At 41.6% G+C, this 21,888-nt stretch overlaps 1 long non-coding RNA gene across 1 annotated transcript in view; it reads left to right on the forward strand.

Annotated features, from left to right (window-relative positions):
* The first annotated feature begins 14,232 nt into the window (after positions 1-14,232).
* LOC118554965 (uncharacterized) overlaps positions 14,233-21,888 on the forward strand; it is a 369,884-nt gene continuing 362,228 nt past the window's right edge. The window contains exon 1 of the long non-coding RNA XR_013447586.1: positions 14,233-14,329. This is a non-coding gene — a long non-coding RNA (uncharacterized LOC118554965). The remainder of the gene's footprint in view (positions 14,330-21,888) is intronic.

Genomic DNA, 21,888 nt, shown 5'->3' on the forward strand with positions numbered 1-21,888 from the left:
GTACCTTGTCTGTGGTTGCATAGCTGGTTATATAAAAATGGTAATGCAGGGGTATTGGACGTTAAGAGGAAGTTGTCAAAGCCTGAACAATAGTTGCTCAATTCTCAAAAGGCAGAGAAAGAATTCTAAGGGGGAAGGAGGAGGAGGGTTGTTGGTGTTAAATGCTAAAAACAAACAAACAAAAACAAATCAACCCAAACTAACCAACCAGCCAACCAACCAAAAAAAACCCCAAGTTCTGGATTAGGGTCTAAAAAAAGGAACTAAAAAGGAGCTATTTTTTTTTTTCATATATGGCCTTTCTGCTTCTGAGGAATATCAGAAAACTCACATGAATCTAGTTTTCTTCAGAGAGCTATAAAGATTTTACAAAGGAATTTTCCTGAAAGTCTTTGCTTTTCTCCAGGACTACCTGGTGATTTTTTGGCCCTTAGAGCGACCCCTACAGTCAGCAGTCTGCTTTGTTTTATCAAGGTGCGTGTACTGTTCGATCTAAGGAATCTTTCCCTGACCCAAGGTCACAAAGGTCTTCTCCTATGTTTCCTTCTAGAAATTTTATAGTTTCACGTTTTACATTTAGGTCTGTGGTCCATTTAGAGCTAATCCTTGTTTATGAATCCACAAAGTGGATTCAAGAATGTTTTGTTTGCACATGCATATTTAGTTCTAACACTATTTATTGAAAAGACTAGCCTCCTTGACCAAATACCCTTTGCACCTTTATTGAAAATCATACAATTGTTTATGTCCTTATATCTTTGGACTCTATTCTGTACCATTGATCTATGTATCTTTGTGCCAATACCAATGTTTTGATTAATGTAAATTTATAATAAGTCTTGAAATCAGATAGTGGAAGTCATCCAACTTTGTTCTGCTTTTTAAAAGTTGTTTTGGTTAATCTAGACCCTTTGCATTTTCAGATGAATTTTAGAATCTGTTTGTCAGTTTACTTAAACAATTTTGCTGGGATTTTGATTGGGATAGCGCTGAGTGTATCCATCAATTTGGGGAGAATTGACATCTTCATACTGAGCCATTCACCATAATGATGGCAGTAATCTCTTTGTTTATTTGGGTCTTCTTTAACATCTCTCACCAATTTTTTACAGTTTTCAGTATATACGTATTTCACAGCTATTTCAGATTCATCCCTAAATACTTAATATTTTTGATGCTATTGGACGTGATATCTTTTTATAATTTTAATTTTGATATTTCATTGCTAGTATATAGAAATACAATTGGTCTTTGTGTTACTGATCTTGTACCCTACATCTTTGCTAAACTCACTCATTTCTAGTAGCTTTTTTTTTTCTTTTTTGGTAAAGTCTGTAGGATTTCCTACATAGATGATGGTGTCATCTGTGAATAAAGTCAATTTTACTTCTTCCTTTCCAGTCGTGATGTCTTTTATTCTTTTTGGTTTTGTCTGAAATCTCTTTCAAGGCAGTCAACTGGACAGTTGTGGGAGTCAACTTGTTTACTTCCCACATCTCTTGAAAACCAGTATTTCATATATGTATATATGAAACATATACTACATATGAAAATATATATGTATCATATGGATGAGAGTAAATCCAGTCTCTCTTGTTCCATGTTGACCAGAAGCAGAATTTTCCCCACTTGGATTTAAGATAAGGACAAAAGAGGAGATTTAAAAAATAATCTTAAGACCCTTTGTCAAAGTCATAGCCTCTGCCCACAGATCTCTTTGAGCCTGTAACACTTAATTTCTTGTGGGAGCAGACCAACTATGAAGAGATACTGTTACTAAAGGGGCAGCAGGGGCCAACAGATCCAAATTATTTTCAAGGCCAATAGTGATGGTGACAAAACAGTCCTTGTGTGTGGGTAGCCCTTCATGGTTTATCAAATGCTTTCACATTTGTAAACTCATTTGGTTCTCATGGCATGATGTGAAACTAACGAGGGGAGATTATCCCTATTTATTGATAAGGAAATGGAAGCTTAGAGAAGTGAAATGAATATTTCAAGAACATACAGTTAAGGAGAGACTTGGGAGCTGCTACTCGAACCCACTGCCATCTTACTACTTGTGCAATTCTTAAAAATATATATTTATTATGGAGAATTTCAAAGATATATAAAGTAGCCAGAATTGTATAATGAATGCCTATGTACTCATTACGTAGCTTTAGCAGTTACGAACTCATGGGCATTCTTGCTTCATTTGTACCCCCATCCACTTGTCTCTACTCTGTAGGATAAAACTCAGCTATAATATCATTTCCCAGGTAAATAGTTTAATAGGTACTCTAAAAGCTAAGGAGTCTTTTAAAAAAGATGTAATCATAATACCAGCTCATACCTAAAATTAGCTTTAATCCCTTCATTTCCTCAATTATCCAGTTTACAAATTTCCAGTTATCTCATAATGTTGTAATTTTTTAGTTTATTGGAATCCAAATAAGTCCCACACATTGTTATTGGTTTCTTTTAATGCATATGCTTCTTCTCAACCTCTTTTTTTTTCTCCTTCGTAATTTATTTATTGAAAAAAGAGATTATTTTCCTGTAGTGTTTCCCAGTCTGGATTTTGCTGATTGCATTTGTATGGTATGGTTTAACATGTTCCTTTTTCTTTTGTCATTCCTGAAAATTGGGAGTTGTGTCTAGAAGCTTGATCAGATTTAGGGTCAATTTTTTTATTTTAGCAAGAGAACTTCACAGGTGATGTAGTGCTCCTCCTCAGTGGTCTTATAATATCTAGTTGTCTTGGTTTTTGTGATGTGATTTGCAGCTACTGATGCATAAAACCTGTACCCATTAATACATTACAGGTTGGAAAATGATGGTATTCTAATTCTATAAGCTGTCTGGGATTCTTTCCTTTATATTCTTATATACTTTTCTTAAATAATAGAGAATCGAAATCTGAAAACCTGGATCATCTTGAGACCAGTTAAATAACACAGATACAAATATTAGGACAAAAATTATATTCTCTTCCATCTGTATGACATAACACTTCACTCTTTACAAAGCGTCTAATTATATCAGCTTATCTGCTTGTAAATAACCCCAGAGGCAGGACAGATGTGTGTTCGATTGATACACAAATGGTCTCCAGTAAATCATGCCTCCCTGTGGCTGTGTTGCTTTTTGTAATTTGACTTTGCCTTCCTCCCATTAAATAGTGGAATCTGTTTCCTGAGCCCACGATTCTTGGCTGACCATATAACTTGTTTTGACCAGTATAATATGGAGGAAGTGACACTCTATGAGGTTGTGCCTTAAAATCCATACAATTTCCACTTTCGCTGTTGTGCAACACCATGCTAGAGAAGAAGAGACGAAACCGCCCCCCTCCCCCCCCCCCCCCCCCGCGGTCTAACTCCTTTCAGATGAAAGACCCTGTACGAAGAGAGACCAGAGACCTAGCTGTGTCAGCTGGGCCCAGGTCCCAACTGACCCACCAGCTGCTCCATGAGTGGGCCCGTGCACTTTGAATGCATCTGCCTAAACAATGCACAGAATTGTGAGACACAAACTCTCAGTGTTTTAAGTCACTAAGTTTAGGGTGATTTGTTGTATGGTAAAGGCTAATGAAATCGGGGGGGGGGGGATTTATCCACATTTTACTGAGAAAACTAAAGCCCAGATAGGGAAGATGTTAATTAGGAAGGCTATAGAACTAGATTAGAATTTAGGATTTCTGACTGCTAGTCTAGTGTTCTTGCCATCTCTGTGGTTCTCTCTTTTTCCCAAATTTACTGGCTCTCTTAATCTAAACTCCCTATTATCCTGAAGTAACCCCTGAGGTTGAGCTTCCTGACACCTCAAGAAACCCTGTAAATTGAGCTGTGTTTAATAACTTAGCTATTAGCCAGGGCTCTAGAAACTCCCTTAAGGGAAATAGAAACTGAAAATCTTTAGTGAAGTTTCAGCTTTAGCTATATTTTTATTCCTATTGTTACTCAGTCTTTGGGGAAAGAAACCTAAAAATTCTCAAATTGGGGTGGATATGGAGAAGACCTGCAATATCCATAGAATTACAGGCTTTTAAAAGTACCCAAGCCTAACAACCACTTTGTGTGTAAGCCAAGTAGGTGTTGACTGATTCTATCAATTTGTAAGTCCAAACAACTTCCAGATGGTTCCAATAATAGGAAAAGTATCTTATATTTGATTAGTGCCTTTCAGTTACAAAGCAGTTTCATATCCATGTCCTTATTCTAACCCCACAATGGAGCTTGTGAGGAAGTAGGCCAGGGGTTATTGGTTCCATTTTCTAGATGAGAAAACTGAGTCCTAGGAAGGGGAAGTGACTTGCACAAAGTCAATGTCTAAGCAAGCAGCAGAGCCCAGATTTAAACCAAATCTGGTTTCATATCAATGATTTTCCCACCCCACTGCCTTAACTCTTGTCCACAGAATTTCTTTAGGACATCCTCCATCCATTTCCATTTTCATAACAACAATGAAAAGAGCAGCTATGATGTGACAAGTATAGGAGATAGGGACCCAAAAAGAAGGAGCTCACAGAGCTCAGCTCTGGCAGAGCAATAGATATAGAGACAAATACGATGATGATGATGATGATGATAGTAAATGTTAATCAAGTGCTAAAAGTTTTACGTGTCTTAATTAATCCTGAAAACAATCCTGTATGGTTCATGCTGCTATTGTCCTCATTTAATAGATAAGTCAATTGAAGCATAATTTTTTTTTTTTAAGAGGGGGAGGGACAGAAGGAGAGGGAGAGAGAGACAATCCTAAGCAGGTCCCATGCCCAGCACAAAGCCTGATGCAGGGCTCAATCTCATAACCCTGAGATTGTGACCTGAGCTGAAATCAAGAGTCAGACACTTAACTGACTGAGCCACCCAGGCGCCCCACATAATCATGTTTTAAGTGACTGCTACTACTACTGCTACGACTTCTTCTTCTTCTTCTTTTTTAAAGGATTTTATTTATTTATTTTAGAGAGTGAGGGAGAGAGAGAGCATGAGTGGGAGACGCAGAGGGAGAGAGAGAATCCCAAGCAGGCTCCACACTGAGAGCGGAGCCCAACTCGGGGCTTGATCCAGGACCCTGAAATCATGACCTGAGCCGAAATCAAGAGTTGGACACTTGACTGACTGAGCCATCCAAGCACCCCTCTTTTAAGTAACCTTAAAGAAGCACAGCTTGCAAGTAGTGGAACTGGGATCATAAGTTTCAGAGTGGAGGTCTACAGAAGGTGAAGAGAAGCACAAGGAAGAGAGATTCCTAGTCTTCCAGGAAATATTCAGGAAGACTTCACTGAAGATAACTTACATGAACTAGGACATGAAGGGTCTTGGGTCTGTCAGGAGGCACGGGCAATGCCACCGGTGCGTCGGTGGTGTTAGGGACTGGCATGGCTGTGGATCGATGAGCAGTTCAATCCGGTGAAGCTTAATATGAATGTACTCCCACGGGGAGATATATACATTTGCAACTCAAATGCTTATAGCACCGTAGGTGGTTTGGGTGTTTATCAGTCCCTTTGACCTCAGTACCGTGGAACTTGGCCCTGGGAGCACGAGGCTAATCTGCTTGTTTGGTTCATTTGCCTGTGTCTGGGTCCTTTTGCCAACTCTCATTTGTGATGTTTACTCTCCAGTTTCATGCTAGTCCACACCCCATGGGCTACTTCTCGGTATCAGGTCTAATTATCATTATTATTGAGAATTTTACTTAGCATAATTACTGTCAACATGCATTTTGATTAATAGTCATTAACAGTAATTTCTTAGGTTCATTATTATTGCTGGGATTTAATTATTTAATTAATATAACAATTAATAATAACTTGTATTTATATGGGGCTTGATAGTTTGCAAAGTGGTTTCAAATATAGAGTCCCATTTGATCCTCCCCGAAACTCCAGGTGTTAGGCAGGGTGTGGGTTGCTACCCCTGTTTTATAGACAAGGAGGCTTAGGTGAGAGAGTGAGGACTTGCTAGTTTCCCTGCCTCCCAATCTGGTTCTCTTACTTTCTCTGTCTGCGGTGTTTCAGAGTTTCACCCAGGGTGATATTTGAGCCAAATCTTAGGGGATGGGTTGCAGTCAGCCAGCTGGGGGTAGTGAAGGGGGGAGGGTAGTGAAGACAGAGGGAAGAGAAATCGCCAGGACACTGGTGGTGTAGAAAGAGCATGGTCCATTCAGAGAGCTGCCAGTATTTCAGAATGTCTGCAGGGCAGAGTGGGAAGCTTTTGAGAGTCAGGTGAACCTGGGTTTGGTTCTCTGTTCTGTCACCTGGGTGATCCTGGGCAGTTTCCTTAACTTTCTGAATCTCGGTATAATAAAGGTATAAAAATATCTCCCAGGTTTCTGAGAACTTGTGAAAAAGTGCTATGCCGAATCAGACATGTCGTAGACCCTCAATAAAAGAGAGCAATGTAGTATCGTTGGCCTGATGACAGAGTAGGATGGACCCTGATGGTGTGGTGGGTCGGAGTGGTGATGTGAGGATTCTAGAAGGATATACAGAAGTCACATTATGGAGAATGCCAATAATCTGGGCTTTGTTATCTGGCTCACAGGGAGTCATGGGAAGGTGTTCAGCAGGGTAGACATGGTCAGATCTGTGGTTTAGGAGGCTTATTCTGGCACCGGTGTGGCAGCGAGCGACTGGTTAAACAGTCCTGGAGCAGAGGTGGCAAGGTCTGCACTGAGATATGACAAGAGTAGAGAAGAGGACACAGACTGGAGACCATCACCTGGTCTAGTGCCTGAGGACACGTGTGGGTTTAGGTGCAGGAGGATTATGCCACAGTTCCTCATTTGGGCAAATTTGTGGCTGATGGGCCATGAGCAGAATGTTGGCTTCCAGAGGCTTCCTTTTAGAGCCTTGTAGCTGTTTCCTAAGGATGGAGATTATTCCACAACTCCTTAAAGGACTGCCATCGGAGACACTGCAGCAGGGCAGAACTTGTTGACCAAATGAAAGAACACTTTCATTTTGTTAATCAGTACTTCCCAGCATGAGAAAGTTCAGCAGAAACCAATTATAATTCAATATCCCTGAAGCGGGTGAAATGAAAAAATAAGCAGAAACCAGGTGGTGTCAGTGCAGAATGAATCCAGAGGAGCACTGTTTATGTCTGTTTTGGAAAAACCAAGAGGAGCCCAACATTTGGATCCAGGATAAATTAACTCTATTTCTGTTTCCTGAGTTAAATTCTGTCAATCCGGAGTTCTGAAAAAAAAAAAAAATACAGCCCCAAACATTTGGGTCTGCTTATTGGCGCTTCACAAACATACTCTTATTTCAAAGGGCAGGTTTTCCTTTCCATGGTGAGAAAGTTCCAAAATCATGGTGTACTGGAATGATGAGATATAAAATGATAACAGTAGCTCACTTTTGTTAAAATGGAAGTCTTTCCTAAGCACTTCACTTTCAGGCACACTTAAGCTCGTGATCCTAGAAGCAGGCAAGCACAAATTATTACTCTCATCTTGCACACAATAAAATGGAGGCACAGAGATTAGGGGTCTTGTCCAAGGCCACATCACCTGACAGTGGCAGAGGTAGTTCCCAGCACTTCTGGGTTAGGTCACTTTAGTTCCAAGGAGGCCAAAGCACAAGGCATTAGTCACAGGCAGTAGAGAGTAGTTGAGTGTGGGATTTAAGTGCAGGACTTTATAGAGTCAGTCCAGGATTGGAATCCTATCCCTACCACTTACTAGCTGTGGGACTTTGGGCAAATAAATGGGCCTGTCTTAGCCTCAGTTTCCTTATATGTCAGTTGGAGGTCACTACTTCTCCTGGTTGTTGCGGGAATCAAATGAGGTCAAGGGAGAACAATGTACCTTCTCATCTCAGAGCCTGCCATGTATTAAATCTCCCATAAATGATAAATGTTGTTATTAATTTAGTTGGTACACTTTGGAGTGGCTTCTTGACTCACAAAGAGTTTTGGAGAATAACCCCCCAATGCACAGGGATGAACCTGAGTAGCCATGTTTGTGATCCTAGATGTAGCTGGTTGATTCATGGGCAGACACTTACCCTGGGTCAATCAGATATCTTTCCTTGGATTTAAAAATTGATACAGAGCGCAGGTCCCTCTGTAGTGGTTGGAGGCCCCATGACTATGGATAACCAAACTCCTGCCGCATGGAGGAAGAACAGGGGTGGGTGGTAAGAGAGAATAAAGCCTGTGGGTAGAAAGTTAGATAAGAGGGACAGAAGGCCCTAAGGAGTCCAGTTGTTCCTGAGGCCCTGGTGGCTTCCGGCCCCTCTTATGCCCCAGTGCTAACCATTTCCTTAATTATTTCCTCAATTCTGGCGTACCTACCACCCATCATTTACCTAAGCAAGTTGAATTTAGATTCTTGTCATTTACAGGTAAGAGTCCTGACTAATGCCATTATTGTTTGCCAATCTTAATCACCCACTCAGGTGACATTCTGGTCAGATTAGAAAGCCCTTGGAAACAGAGTAACAAGACAGATCCAGAAGTCAGCACCAAGCACCAAAGCACACTTTGGATATGAATGCTGGCTCACTGCCTATTTCGTGTGTGACCTTGGTCAGATTGCTTCATCTTCTGGTGCTTCAGTTTCTTTATCCACTGAAGGGAGTTCTGCCTGAAAGTATCTGGCACCTAGTAGGTGCTCAATAAACATTAGCTCCTTTTCCATCTCCTTTTTCTCTTTCCCATTTCTCTTCCCTTTCATGATGCTGGCGTCTGCTTTATTGATATCCACACGGGAACAAATCTGCTGTGACCCATGAATTTGCCATTAGAATGATGTTCCTCAGTAGTATCATTATTCACTATCAGTGCCACTCCCTCTCATATCCCCACCCCCATCCTGGCCCTTCCTTTGTTCTCTTAGTCCCATGACACACGCAAGTACTTGCAGTTCCCCAAGCATGTCACATGCTCTCTTGTCTCTGGATCTTCATGTGTGCTGGCTCCTCTGTGTGCACAAGTCAAACAGTCCTTCCTCTTTTGGATTCTGGTGCATCCCTCAGTTCTCAGCCTAGACATCACTGCCTCCTGAAAGTGTTCTCCAGCTAACCCCACCCTCAGGCAGATGAGCTACCCTTTCTTTCCAGTTCTGTAAGCATGGTGTCTTTCCTGATTGTAATACCAAATCCCATTCTCTTAGAGTTCATTGTCTGCTTACTTGTCCCTTTCTCTTCTTTTTTGCACCGGTTTCCCCCAGTTTATCTCTCCCTGCTCCAGCTATGACCCCAGTCTTGCCTAGTTTTTCAGGGACTCTTTCTCTGACTTTAATGACAGTGCCAGTCCCCTCCCCACCCCCATTTTACCCACTCATGGCTCTATGTACCCGCTTCTTCATGGCACCCGTAACAGTGTGAGAGTCTGTCGTCTCTGCTTTTTGCTCATCCCTTTAGCATCAGCATCTCTCACATTGTTGGCATTCAATTGTCTTCATTGACTAACTAACCTAGAGAATGAAACAATCTCTAAATTCTCTGGACCTAGCATTGCACCTGCGGCACAAAAGGTACTTGCCTGCTGAAGGCATGGTCATTATGTTTTAACCAACGAGCTTCTGTGGAACCTAGGACAAAATGGTGGCAAAAATCATGATAACTCCCAACTGATTGCTGGATTGATGGTTTGGGGGTGATGTGGAAAGAGTGGTTTGGGGATCAGAGTTCTGGGTAGGAGCCCTGTGTTGGCTACTTACTCTATACTTAGAGAAGCAGCTGAACTTTTCTGAGACTCAGTTTCTTTGTATGTACAGTGGCAAAGAGGATTATGAAGAAGATAAGACTCTGTATATAGAGTGCTGTTTGCAGAGCAAGCAGTCAATTGTGGCTATTATAACCTGGATAGTTCCTACCTAAACGTGGCCAGTTTGGCCTTGACATCTGGATAACCTTCTTTATTTTTCACTCTATTTGGCATGAACTGGTGTAGCCTCCTGTGTGGACTGGGTAGGTCCCTAATGAACAGGCAGTTTTCCCATCAAGCTCTCAACCATGGATTTTCCATGAGAAACTTCTTACTGAACTGGAACCACTTTGGCTCTAGGCACCAAGGGTCAATATGTCCCCGTGGAAAGAAGCTGAGATGGAAATTCTTTATACTCTTGAGTATCTGAAATGAAGGGGGATCCAAATGATTAAAGCCTCCAGAAACCCATGAGCTGTAAAAGTAAGTTGTAAAAGAGAGAATGGTTCATTATGGATTTTACTACTCCGACTTCCATGGAGGATGTGGGGGCTGCATCCAGGCCACCAACTGTGTGTGGATTTTATATTGGGTAAGTCTCAGATTGTCCCACTATGGCCAAGAACAGGTTCTGAGAATTCAGAAGTGATGTAGTGGCTTCCTTATGCCCAGACAAGTCTATGGGAGATTGTCAGTGACGCTTAAAGTGGGTAGATACCAGATGGAGACGTTATACATCCGATCTCTGTTCCTTCACCTGTGCTGTTTGTTTCCCTTCCCAGAACACTGTCCTCCAACTCACCTGCATGCTAGACTCTTGCACTTATTTATGCAGGCAGCGTATCAATGGTCAATAAAGAGCATGGGTGTAGGAATTAGACTGACCTGGGTTTGAATTCTGACTCAGCCATCGGCCAGCTCTGTGGGCAAATGACTAACCTAAGCCTGTTCTTCCTTTTAAAATAAATGGCCAGTAATGATACCCACGTAAGAGGGATTTTGTGAAGATTAAAGGAGATAATGCACATTGTAATGCTAAATACATGATAGCAACTTCTACCTTCTACTTACTCTTTGAGTCTCAGCTCAAGCTCTCTTTCTTCTTTGTTTCATATCCCCACTGCTTCTTGTCCAACTCCCCATGTGGCTGCTTACCACACTGGATTGTGATGGTCCCAGTTATACAATGCAGGCCTTATTCACCAGGAGTTTAGGATACGTTTTGATACCAACCACCTCATTCTATGATTTTGACTGATCTTCCCTGCCGTGCAACCCCCCCCCCCACCCCCCGCCAGCTCCTCAGGACTTACTTCCCCATTTATAAAATGAGGCTATTGGACTATTCTCTGTGATCTTGTACACTTTCAGGCCTTCTAAAAACTTGAACCAAATTACGATAGGATGCCAACTATCCTCCTTCCCACATCCCCATAATATCTTTCCTTCTGGAATATTTATTGTTTATACACCACTGAACCTAGGTCGGCCATTTCTCAAAAGAGCTGCACAAAGTGAATTCTCCAACCAGGGGAAACAAACGACTGATTGAAAGGGATTTCACGCCTGAATGCTCTCATTCTGCTCACGCCTGGACATCACGGCTGCTACCTTTCTGTACATTATCAAGGGAACTGGGGTTTGTCACTTGCACCAGACCCTGGCCTCTCCCAGAGAACCTCCAGAGAAGGCCTCAGCGGTTACCGTAGAAACGTCTTCCTTCCTGGATGCAGACCCATGAAGGCTCAGGCAGCCACGACCCAAGAGGGGCCTTGTTTAAACAGGAAAGAGCAGACAGTTTAATGGGTAGCTTTGCAGCTCTGATTCCTACATAGTTTACAGTAGTTGGAGTAATAAAATTCATAATGAACGTTTCTTTATTTTACAGCTAACTTTTTGTGTTTGTTTTTTTGTTGTTTTTTCTTTTCTTTTGTTTGTCTTAATTTTTTCTCGAACACTAGCTGATGGTAGGCAGGGAGAGTTTTAATTTTCTTTCAATTTTAATTACTGGGGAAATAATTTTGAAAAATATAGTATTGTATATACATTTATCTCATTTGTTCTTTGTGCTATTTCTATGACGTGTAATTATTATGTTAGGAAGATTGAGTCACCCATGCAGGGACACAGGGCTGTTTGTGAGAAGTAGAACTTTCAATTGGATAACCACAAAAAAACCCCATTCTAATGGTTTCATTAATAAATTATGAATTAAATATGGAATTTCCCACAGGTTAACAGCATTTGTAATTTGATCCACAAAGAAGTGTAACGTCTAGCTTTCAGGTGTATTGATAAGTCACTTATTCAAGGAAATAGTCAAAGAAGCCAATTATTAAACTCTTTTTGGAGGAACTTTGTCCTTGGTTGCCTTTGGAGACTTGAGACCTCACAATTTGTCAAGAAGCACAGACTGCATGGTTAAAACTTTCTTTGATTCTAGAGTAGTCACTAAACACCCCTTATATATCAGATGCTTTACCCATGCTCTCTTATTTTATGCTAGTAATAACCCTATTGGGTAGATCCTACTAATCTCCATTTTACTGATACAGTAAAGAGTCTCAGAAGGGTAAAATAATTTGTTCACAAATCAAATTCAATTCTCTCTGATTACCAAGCTCTGTACTTTGCTTGCACTTCATGCTGTGTCTCCCCAGAGGAAATTCTTATGAAAAAAAGTGAAGATCTATGGTCTCCAGGTAGGTGGCACTTCTCTAAATCTCAGAGGCAGGTAATCTATTAAAAATTGGGCCTGAGCTATAAGAAGCATTTCTGCAATTCTGAAAAGGAATGGAATACTGGAGTTATCCAGTGGGCACTCTGGTTGGAGACTGAACTTCCATTCATGGAGCAGGAAAGCAGCAACCTTCTGAAAGGCAGTTCTTACCCTGGGAAGGTCCTGGAGAAGAGCGGGCCACTGTGAAGAGTTATGAAGTGTGAGAACTGCCCCAAGCCAGTAGGGCAGGTCCTTTTAAAAAGCCAATGGAGAGTTTTATCAGGCCAACAGGAGCTTTAATTGATGGAGTCTCTCTTATACGCAGGACAGTTACTGTCCTTTACTGTGCTTATTAAACCAAGAGCAAGAAAATTAGAGTGAGTGAGTGTGTGTGTGTGTGTGTGTGTGTGTGTGTGTGTGTGTCTGAAGAGGGGATGAATAGAGGTTTGGAGGCAGGTGGCTGGAAAGGATCTGCTGATGATGTATTCCACATATCTAGAACCCACAGTGGATGCTAATCAGTAGCATGATTAAATGAACAAATGAGTGAATGAACTAATAAATAAGCACAGTGGGAAGGGAAGTGACAGATCTCAAGCTTCGGGAACACCATTAGCTCCTGCTCTGTGTGCAGTCTCCAAGTGAGGCCTCTTAACAATCCTCAAAGCTCCCCATGCTGTGCCAAGTCTCCATGCCTTCACACAAGCCTTGTCCTCTGTTGAGGATGCCCTCTCTAATCCTCCTCCCCAGACCTTCATCACATGGCACATGCTTCTTTTCCTTCTAGAATCTCTTACCTCTCTATTTTCCTCTTTTGTTGTACATACCTCCCTGAGAGCAGACCCACATTGTGCTCTCTATTTGCTCATTTTTATATCTTAGTTTACACTAGACTGTAAACTCCTAGAACGGAGAGACCAGAGCTTTTATGTCTTTAGTACTTTGTGTATTTTCTTGCATGCAGGAGGATTTGTAAAGGAACAGGTGAATGAATCAATGAATGGATGCATAGACAATCCCTCTTACTTCAACCTTATGGCTTAGGCTAAAACCAGAAAGGCCCTGTGGTTACAGTGGGGATATTAGCACAGGGCTCAGAGAACTGAGTTCAGGTCTCACATTTGCCACCAGCTTCGTGGCTGATTTTTGGGAAGTCACTTGCCATCTCTGGGCTTCTCAGTCCCCATGGGTTATCCCCATGAAAGTGTTCGGCTGGATTATGCTCAATACCCTCTCACCCACCGGGTTCTAGAATTTAAGGTTTTAGCAATCTAATCTCTGTAGATTAGAAGCCATCTCCTCAGCCATGTAATTACTGTTGAGGCCACATCTTTGAAACTGTAGTTTATAGAGTTCTGGTTCTACAAAATGTTATTATATCTTCTGCGAAAAGGGAGTTAGTGTCAGCAGTTGAATAGGGTGGGGAAAACAAAGTTAAGGACATGACTTTACTGCAGGTCTTTTTGGTTCACTTGATATGAAAGTGGGCACCGGGACCCCTCAAGACAGACATACTAATTAACCAGACATATTGCTCTAGTCAGTACACTGTGGAACAAGTCATCTGTAGAACCCATTTTGGGAAAGTTCTATGCTGGATGTATAAGAAAGTCCCTCAACCGCTGTGGTTCTAGGAACTCCAGGTTTTGATTCAGACTTAGAATCTCTTTCTAAGGGAAGCTGTTAGTAATGAAGGACTTGAGGGTTTCTGAGTGGTATCAGAGGGGTTGGGGAGGGAGCATTAGGACACTGGGCTGGTTGGATGGGGGACCCAACTCAGCTTTTCTTTTCTGTAGTGGTCCATTCACCGGGGAGGGGGAATCAGGATTTGAAATTTTGACCCTAGAAACCCTTCATTTACAGGAAGAGTGCGAGGACCTAGGAATGTGGGAAGGAACTGGGAAAGGAGGATAATAGCTATTGAATGGCTCTTGCTTCCTGCACCTCACTGAATCTCACGGTAAGTCCAAGAGACAGGTGTTGCTTTAGCTACCATTTTACAGCCAAGGTGACTAAGGCACACAGCGGTTCAAAAACATGCCCAAGGTCACACGAACAGTAGGTGGCAGGCCTTCAATTTGAAATTGGGTCTTTGGGGCCCCATGGTTTAATTCTTCCCTTGCAACATGGCTGTCATAACAGAGCACCTGTTTTTTTGTTTTGTTTTGTTTGTTTTGTGATGGTCATGATTTTGTCAGTCATTGCTTATTTGTCCTACAGACAACAGCTGTGAGCCTCATTATTTCTCATATGTAAAATGCGAATGACACTTTTATTTCATGGAAGTTGTTGGGGGGGATAAAATGAACACATTTTTTTTCCTTATGCTTTTCTTTCCCCCTTGGTTCTTTAAATGGAGGCTTACTTAAAAAAGTTGAATATGTCATTTGTTTTTATGTAACAGTGTCAGGCCTAAGCAAGTTAATGTTTAATGTAATTTACAGTTCCCATGACTTCCCATGAATATTGAGAGAATATGCACACACTGCTGGTTTTATTAAAATACACAAGTCAACAAGATGGTAATCAAATGTAAAAATCACCCTGCTCCATATTTGAATGGGTTATAAGCACAAGGAACAAACCTTGTCTTTTTATTTGTGTTATAAATACAATTTATGAGAAAAAAATAGCTCAGAGGGACCAATACTGTATATATTCATGATGTGCATAGTCTTGTGATTACTTCAGGTGAAATAACGCTTGTATTTCCTGAGTAAAACTCTCAGAAATCCAATTGACTTAACACTTTCTTGTTTTGCTTTTAGCGGGGCAAGCTTGGTGGCAGGGATTCACCTGGCCTGGGAGTGAAGGCAATTGTTGGGGTTTTAGAGTTCCGCCTTTTAGTGGAAGTGAAGAGGCTGATGGAAAGAGAACTGAAGTAAGAATCTTTTGTGTACTGTCAGATGGCAATGGGCGTCATTATTAGGGTTTACCATTGTTTAGGACCAGAGGTAAAGTAGGCTGGATATCAGGGCCAGACCTGAATCTCATTTCACACTTCTCCCTTGTACTTTTGTGTCATCACAGGAGTGTCACCTCCACTAGCTGTCCTCATGTTTGCCCCAGCTTCTGGAGGATTTTGTGTCTCATGTATGGGGTTCTCTCCACAAGCACAGCAGGTCCTTCTCATTCAGACACAGACATCTTGTCGGCAACGCTCACCATGCCTGATCTCTCTCTCTGCTCCCAGTTTGTGGCAGGGCCTCGTCTATGGAAATGTTGGAAGTGGTAACAGGTAGTGTTTCCTAAGTGGTTAACAGTGCCAGGTACTCTTCTAAGCACGTACCACGGATTAAACTCATTTGATCCTCATCTATGAAATAGATGTGACTATAATTTCCATTTTATGGATAAAGAAGCCAAGATAACATACCATTAAGTGACTCCTCCAAGAGAGCCCAGAGGGCAGGAGTCAGGATGCAGACCCAGGTAGTGTGGCTCCAGAGCTCATGTTCTTAGTGACTGTGTCGTACTGTTGCGGGTTGGGTGTTCTGAAAGCAGGTGTGGAGATAGACTTTGGGATGTGGGATGTCTCTTAGAGATCAACACCTATGAGGAGGCAGGATGGGTCAGAGGGAGAAGTCTAACTGGGTGGGCCTGTGAAGAAGGCTGGAATGGGTATTGCTCATGAGGGTTGATTTGGCCTGTGCTGACATGGCTGGAATTTATATTCCCACCTTGCCTGGTCTCTGGACGTGGGCTGCCCTGGGGAAGGCTGGGACCACAGGCAAAGCAGCTCCTTCCCGCTAACGCAGACCCTGATGTTGCTGGCAGCTGGAGGCTGTGTGTTCATCATATCCTCTGCAGCTGGTCAGAAAGTCTCTCCTTTCTAGATGGCTCATGTCCATGTCAACCGTATATAATAGATGGCCTCTCAGAGGAAATAGAATAAACATTTGCTAAATTAACAGAATTTTTATTAATTATGATAACTATAATAATGGTTATAACTTATTAAGCAGTAAATATGTACCATATAAAGATGGCTACAATTTATTGAGTCATTAATCATCATTAGAATACACTGAAGTTAATAGTATATTACATAACCCCGTTTTGCTAATGATGTAATAGAGATCTACTGACAGTAAGTAACTCGTCCAGAGTTATGTAATTAGTAAGTGGGAGAGCTGGGATTCTCTCTCAGGCCCTTCTGATACTGGAGTCCATACTCATAACCTCTAATTTAGTGTACATAGCTTCCCAGCTTGATTTCTGTGAGTTTTTCTATATCAGAGACCATGTCTTTTTCAATTTTGTGGCTCTCAGCACCTATCAATGCCTGACACATGCTATATACTGAACGTATATTTGTTGAATGAATGATAAATTGGTCTTCCATTAAAAGAACCATGGTTTTGATAGAGGCTAGCAAAATCATTTGATAATTTAATGACTTCGATTAGAAACAACTGGCCATTTAATAAAGCATATTAAAGTCATAAATCTTTGCCTATTTAACAAGCCTTGTCAAAGCCAGGGGTTGTAAGCAGAAACAACAGGAAGGACACACACACTTTGTGTGTGCACAGGTGGCTTGCACATTGACTGGATCTGTCAGGATGAGTGAGAGGCCACAGGCTGTTGGGGCTAGAGCATGGCCCACAACGGAGGAGGTTGAGGTGTGGGCATCTCACTCATGCGCAGTTTGTTATTGACAAGTTGCTTCGTCCTCTTACCTCTGAAATTGAGGAAATTGTAGAAGACGCGCCTTGAGTTTCATATAATACTTATATGCTCTGATTCTATAAAAATGATATGGAAGTGAGAGCTGACACCTGTGAAGGAACAGAGAGCAGAACCAGAACTGGTGGGTGGAGATACAATAGGAAGATTTTAGCTGAACATGAGAAAGGATATTCTGAAGAATGCCCTTGTGAGGAAGGGATTCCTCCCCTACTAGCAGCGTGGGAACAGAGGTTGCTCGTGGTCAGGAGTGCTCTACCTGGGCTGTGTTGGGCCAAAGTCTGGGTCAGATGACCACAAAGGTCAAACAAATCTGGAAGCCTGAGCACAGGGAAGGCAAGGATTAAATCCCAGGTATTCCCAAAGTGCGAGAGTAGAGTAATAAATTGTACTGTATGATGCTTAGGATAATAGTAGCCACTCGGAATACTTGCTGTTTAATGATCAGTGCTTAAAATTAGGGTTGAATGTAACTGATATATACAGCCCTGGATAGTTTGAGGTTAAAATGAGATCATCTGTGTGAAGGTGTTTTGCCGATTTTTAATGTTATAGTTGGGGTCTCTAAAAAACAGAACCCGACACAAGGACTGGGGGGCAGATAATAGGTTGCATGTCCAGTAATTAGAGTGAATGAAAATTGCTGAGAACATGTAATAAGTCCCACGTAAATGGTAGCCATGGTAACTCTTCCTACTAAAGAGTGAGGATTTTCCTGAGGATAAAGGCCTCTAGGCAGAGGAAAGGGTATTTCAAAATGACTGAATGCGACAGAGGTGGTAATCTCTAGGAAGGGAATATGTTTTTATTTGTAGGTTGGGAACAGGGAATTGAGCAAGGCCAGTAAGGCAGGCAAGCTTCCAATCATGAAGGCCTTGTGAGCCAGACCTCAGGAGTTGGGACAAATTCAAATATATTGAACTAGTGCAAAGCATCCCTAAAACTACATACAGAAAATAACAAAATTGAATTCAATAAAGGACCAAGAGAGTAAAAAGAGTTAAGTCCAAATGATGGAAGTGCCCAGAAGAGCAGAAACCAGGCATAAAGAATATTCAAGCCTGACTGACTTGGTTTTTACACAAAATGTAGGAAAAGCTGATCTGAAAAGAACTGTGCCTTTTCTTTTTTTCTTTTTTCTTTCCTTTCTTTTCTCCCTTTGCTCTTTTTCTTCCTTCCTTCCTCCCTCTCTCCTCTGGGTCCCTGTCTGTCTCTCTTTTTTTTTTCAACAACATCGAACACATTTGAAACGGGACACAATTATAGATTTCCATGTGACCATTCACTTACTGTTGGATACTCCCTGCCAATAAATGCATTTGCAGTTTATAGGACAGAAACACTTGTAGTTAAAGCTGAAGTTCAAATGCAGTTTTATGTGCACGCAGGCATACTAAAATAAACATCTTGAAAGGATCTTAGATGATTTTCAGGGGTTATCATATTTGAATAAGGACAACTATCAGTTACACTATTGTTTAAAAAAAAAAAAAAAAAAGTCCCAAGCCCAATGCTGAAATACTGAGTTCCTTATGGCATCTTGAAGGCTGCATGTTGGTTCAGACCACTGTGCTTTTGCATCTTGCCATCCCTTTGGATTGATGGTTCACCAGCCTACAGCAGCCTCCCTTCACTGCCCTCCTGCTTACCCCCATCTAGATACCAGCTGCATTAGTTCTTGTCCAGTTCCTAGCCCTACAACACCAGCACATATTTTAGCATTGCCCTGAGCCCAGAGCATCTGTCTTTAACGAGCATAGAAATACCCCCAGAACCTTGTGAAGGTGCAGATTCCAATTTAGTAGGCCTGAGGTGGGACCAAGATTCTGCATTTTAAACAATTTTCTGATGCCACTATTGCCACTGGTCCATGGACCATGCTTGGAGGGGCAAGATCTTAGCCCATCCTACTGCAGTCATCAGTTCCTTTGTCTTTTTTGGCTCTTAAGACCAGGGAAGTTTTGTTTTGTGATTGCCAGTGTCTAGTAGGAGTCTGGCACAGGATAAGATACTTAGTAAACTCCTGGAGAATGTATGTGCATGCATTAGCTCATTAGCTCATTATCACAACCTGACTTACTCATGCCACCATCAGCCTTTTTCTTTTTCTAAGAAGACTCAGATGGAATAAGGAGCTAAAGCATTTCCATGCAGAGAGTGATGGAACCACTCCGAAGACGCTCTGCTGACTCCGAGTCTTGTGTCCTCTTCACTCCACCATTTGCCTTCCAAAACCCCAACTGCAATGCAAGTGAGGCCCAAGGAGTGGAGAGATTTAAAAAAAAATTAATAAAATGCAACTATTCTTAGTGCTGTGTTTAGGAGATTGGAACTTTACAATCTTAGCCTTAGAGAATACAGACAATATAAAGTTGCAGGAAATCCTTGGTCTTGAGAGATTTGGACCACACTCCAAACTTTGACGTTCTAAACCATTCTCACAGCTGAACAAATATGACATATATAATTGTCAAGCCCACCACTGATATTATGAATTAATTCTTGGGATTTATGGTGTTTTGCGCTCTCTTTTCAAAGCATCTTACAACCGTTAATTATTTAAGCTGCCTTACATCCCTCAGAGGAAGGACAGGGATATTATTCTGCCCTGAGCCTGGGGGGAGGTGGAGGTTGAGAGAGGTAATACCAGTGGTTGCCAGAGTCAAGGGCAAGGGAGATCATGTTGCACCTGAGTGAGCTCAGAGGGTTTTTTTGTGGAGGAAATCCTGCTGGTGAGACGGGACGGGGCCTTCCTTATGGGTTTTTGAGTCAGAAGAGGAGAGTGCAAAGGCCGTTTTAATACGGAACAATAAGATAATAGCTATCATTTATTGAATCCTTACTATGTGGCATGTAGCATGCTGTGTCCCGTACTATTTTTTATTTAATTCCATAAAAGAAATGTGATTTGGATGATGATGACAAAAATAACACCTACATTTATTGAGAACTCATGCCATGCAGGCACTTCACATGTCTTGCTTATCTATATCCTTATGGCAACCTCATAAAGCATATCTTGTTATTCCTGCATAACATGAGGGAATTAAATTACCTACGTCACATACTTGATATGTGATAAAACTAAGATTTGAATCCAGGTTTATCTGCCTCCAGCAGCTGGGCTCACACCTGGTTCTGCTGGCAAATCATAGACCCTCTGAAGTTTCTCATCTATAAAATGAGGATAATAATCACTACCTTATAGATGTCCATGAAGATTCAATAAAACAGTGCATAGAAAGTGTCTCGTTCCATGCTTGGTACATAGAGGTGCTTAATAGAAGCTGGTTTTTTCTTTCTCTTCTCCTTTACACATGTTCTTCCTGCTGGACTGTCTCTCAAGAAATAACACCACCATCTTCTCAAAAGCTAAGGAAAATCTTAGAAGTCTTTAAAAAAATTTCTTACCCTTGTCGTCCTCATGGAACCAACTGCCAGTCATCGTCCGTGGATCCTGTCAGGAATGGAAACTTTCCGTCCAGCATCTTTCAATGGCAGCCATTTTGGTTTCAAGCCCCTCCTGCTTATGAAGCTGATTCTCAGTGACCTAGGACTCTAGGAATTTCTATAACTTATTTTCTACAACTTGCCTGCAGTATAAGTGCTGCTAACCTCTTGTGTGACGTTCTCAGTATTTTACTGGGGAGTCCTCCTCTGTCCTTACTCAAATGAAGGAAAAAGAAAGAGGACCCACTTGAAATGCATTATTCTAAGTGTGTGAGTGTCTCTCATCTTTGAGGCTCTTAACTTTTCAGGACTGGATTCAACATCCCTGGCATCAAGCAGACATTGGGTAATAAATTGAATCAAGTTCCCCTGCCTCCACCCTCCAAGTGGAGTTGAGGTAAACTATTAATTTTGTGAGACAAGCTCTCTGACATCCAGGTGCAGTAAGTCATTTTGGGACAATAGAAGCCAGTAAGTAATAAACACCATTAGCATGAACAATGGACCCTAATATCGAACCTTATTCTCTTACTATTACCAAGTAGCTTTGGGGCTTCCAGGAAACCAGAGAAGGGGGAATTTTGTCCAACAGTCACTGCAGCCTATTGTCCACACTTACAAAACTTGCTTTGTGATTGCTGGGGGAAGTTGGTCCAGTTGTCAGCCTTCAGTTTCCATTCTTTGGGCCATAAAAACCTCTCTCCCTATATTGTCTTCACCTGACAGACCAAGCTGCACTGGGTCCTTCATTGGCTGATACATCTGGTGGCTGCAGATAAGACCCAGGGCTGGGGAGTGGTTAGAACTTTGAAGCCCAAATGCTGAAGGGTTCCAGCTGGATTGTCTCCACAGGAGGTCTAATTGAATGATAGATAACATCCCTTTCACTTACTTTGACTTATAAAAAAGACATTGGAGAATCTAGACTCTTTACCTCTATTCAGGATATCTTTCATTTCTAAAAAAATATTTCCATTCCTAGGTCTTCACCATGTAATAGTAATGGTAATAATATTAATGGGTAACATTTATGTGGAGCTAAAGACGTGCCAGAATCTATTCTAAATACTTTAAATATATTAGTCTATATAATCCTCACAACAATCCTATGAGGCATGCATGGTATTATTATCCTGTCACTCTTCTGATTTTGAGGTAGGCATTGAGAAGTTGGGTGACTTGTAGTTTGCCTGCGTTCTAACCCAGGCACCACGGCTTGGGTGTTGGAGAGCTGCGCAATAATAAGTACAAAATAATAACGGCCACTTTGCACGATACCTAGAGTTCACAGTGAGTGTTCACAAGCATTATCTCATTTTATCACCACAGGAATCTACTGGAGCAGACAAGGGACAGACAGGATGCCTTCATCCCTGGGAG

The sequence above is a fragment of the Halichoerus grypus genome, chromosome 5 (genome assembly GCF_964656455.1).
Source record: "Halichoerus grypus chromosome 5, mHalGry1.hap1.1, whole genome shotgun sequence".
Lineage (NCBI taxonomy): Eukaryota > Metazoa > Chordata > Mammalia > Carnivora > Phocidae > Halichoerus > Halichoerus grypus.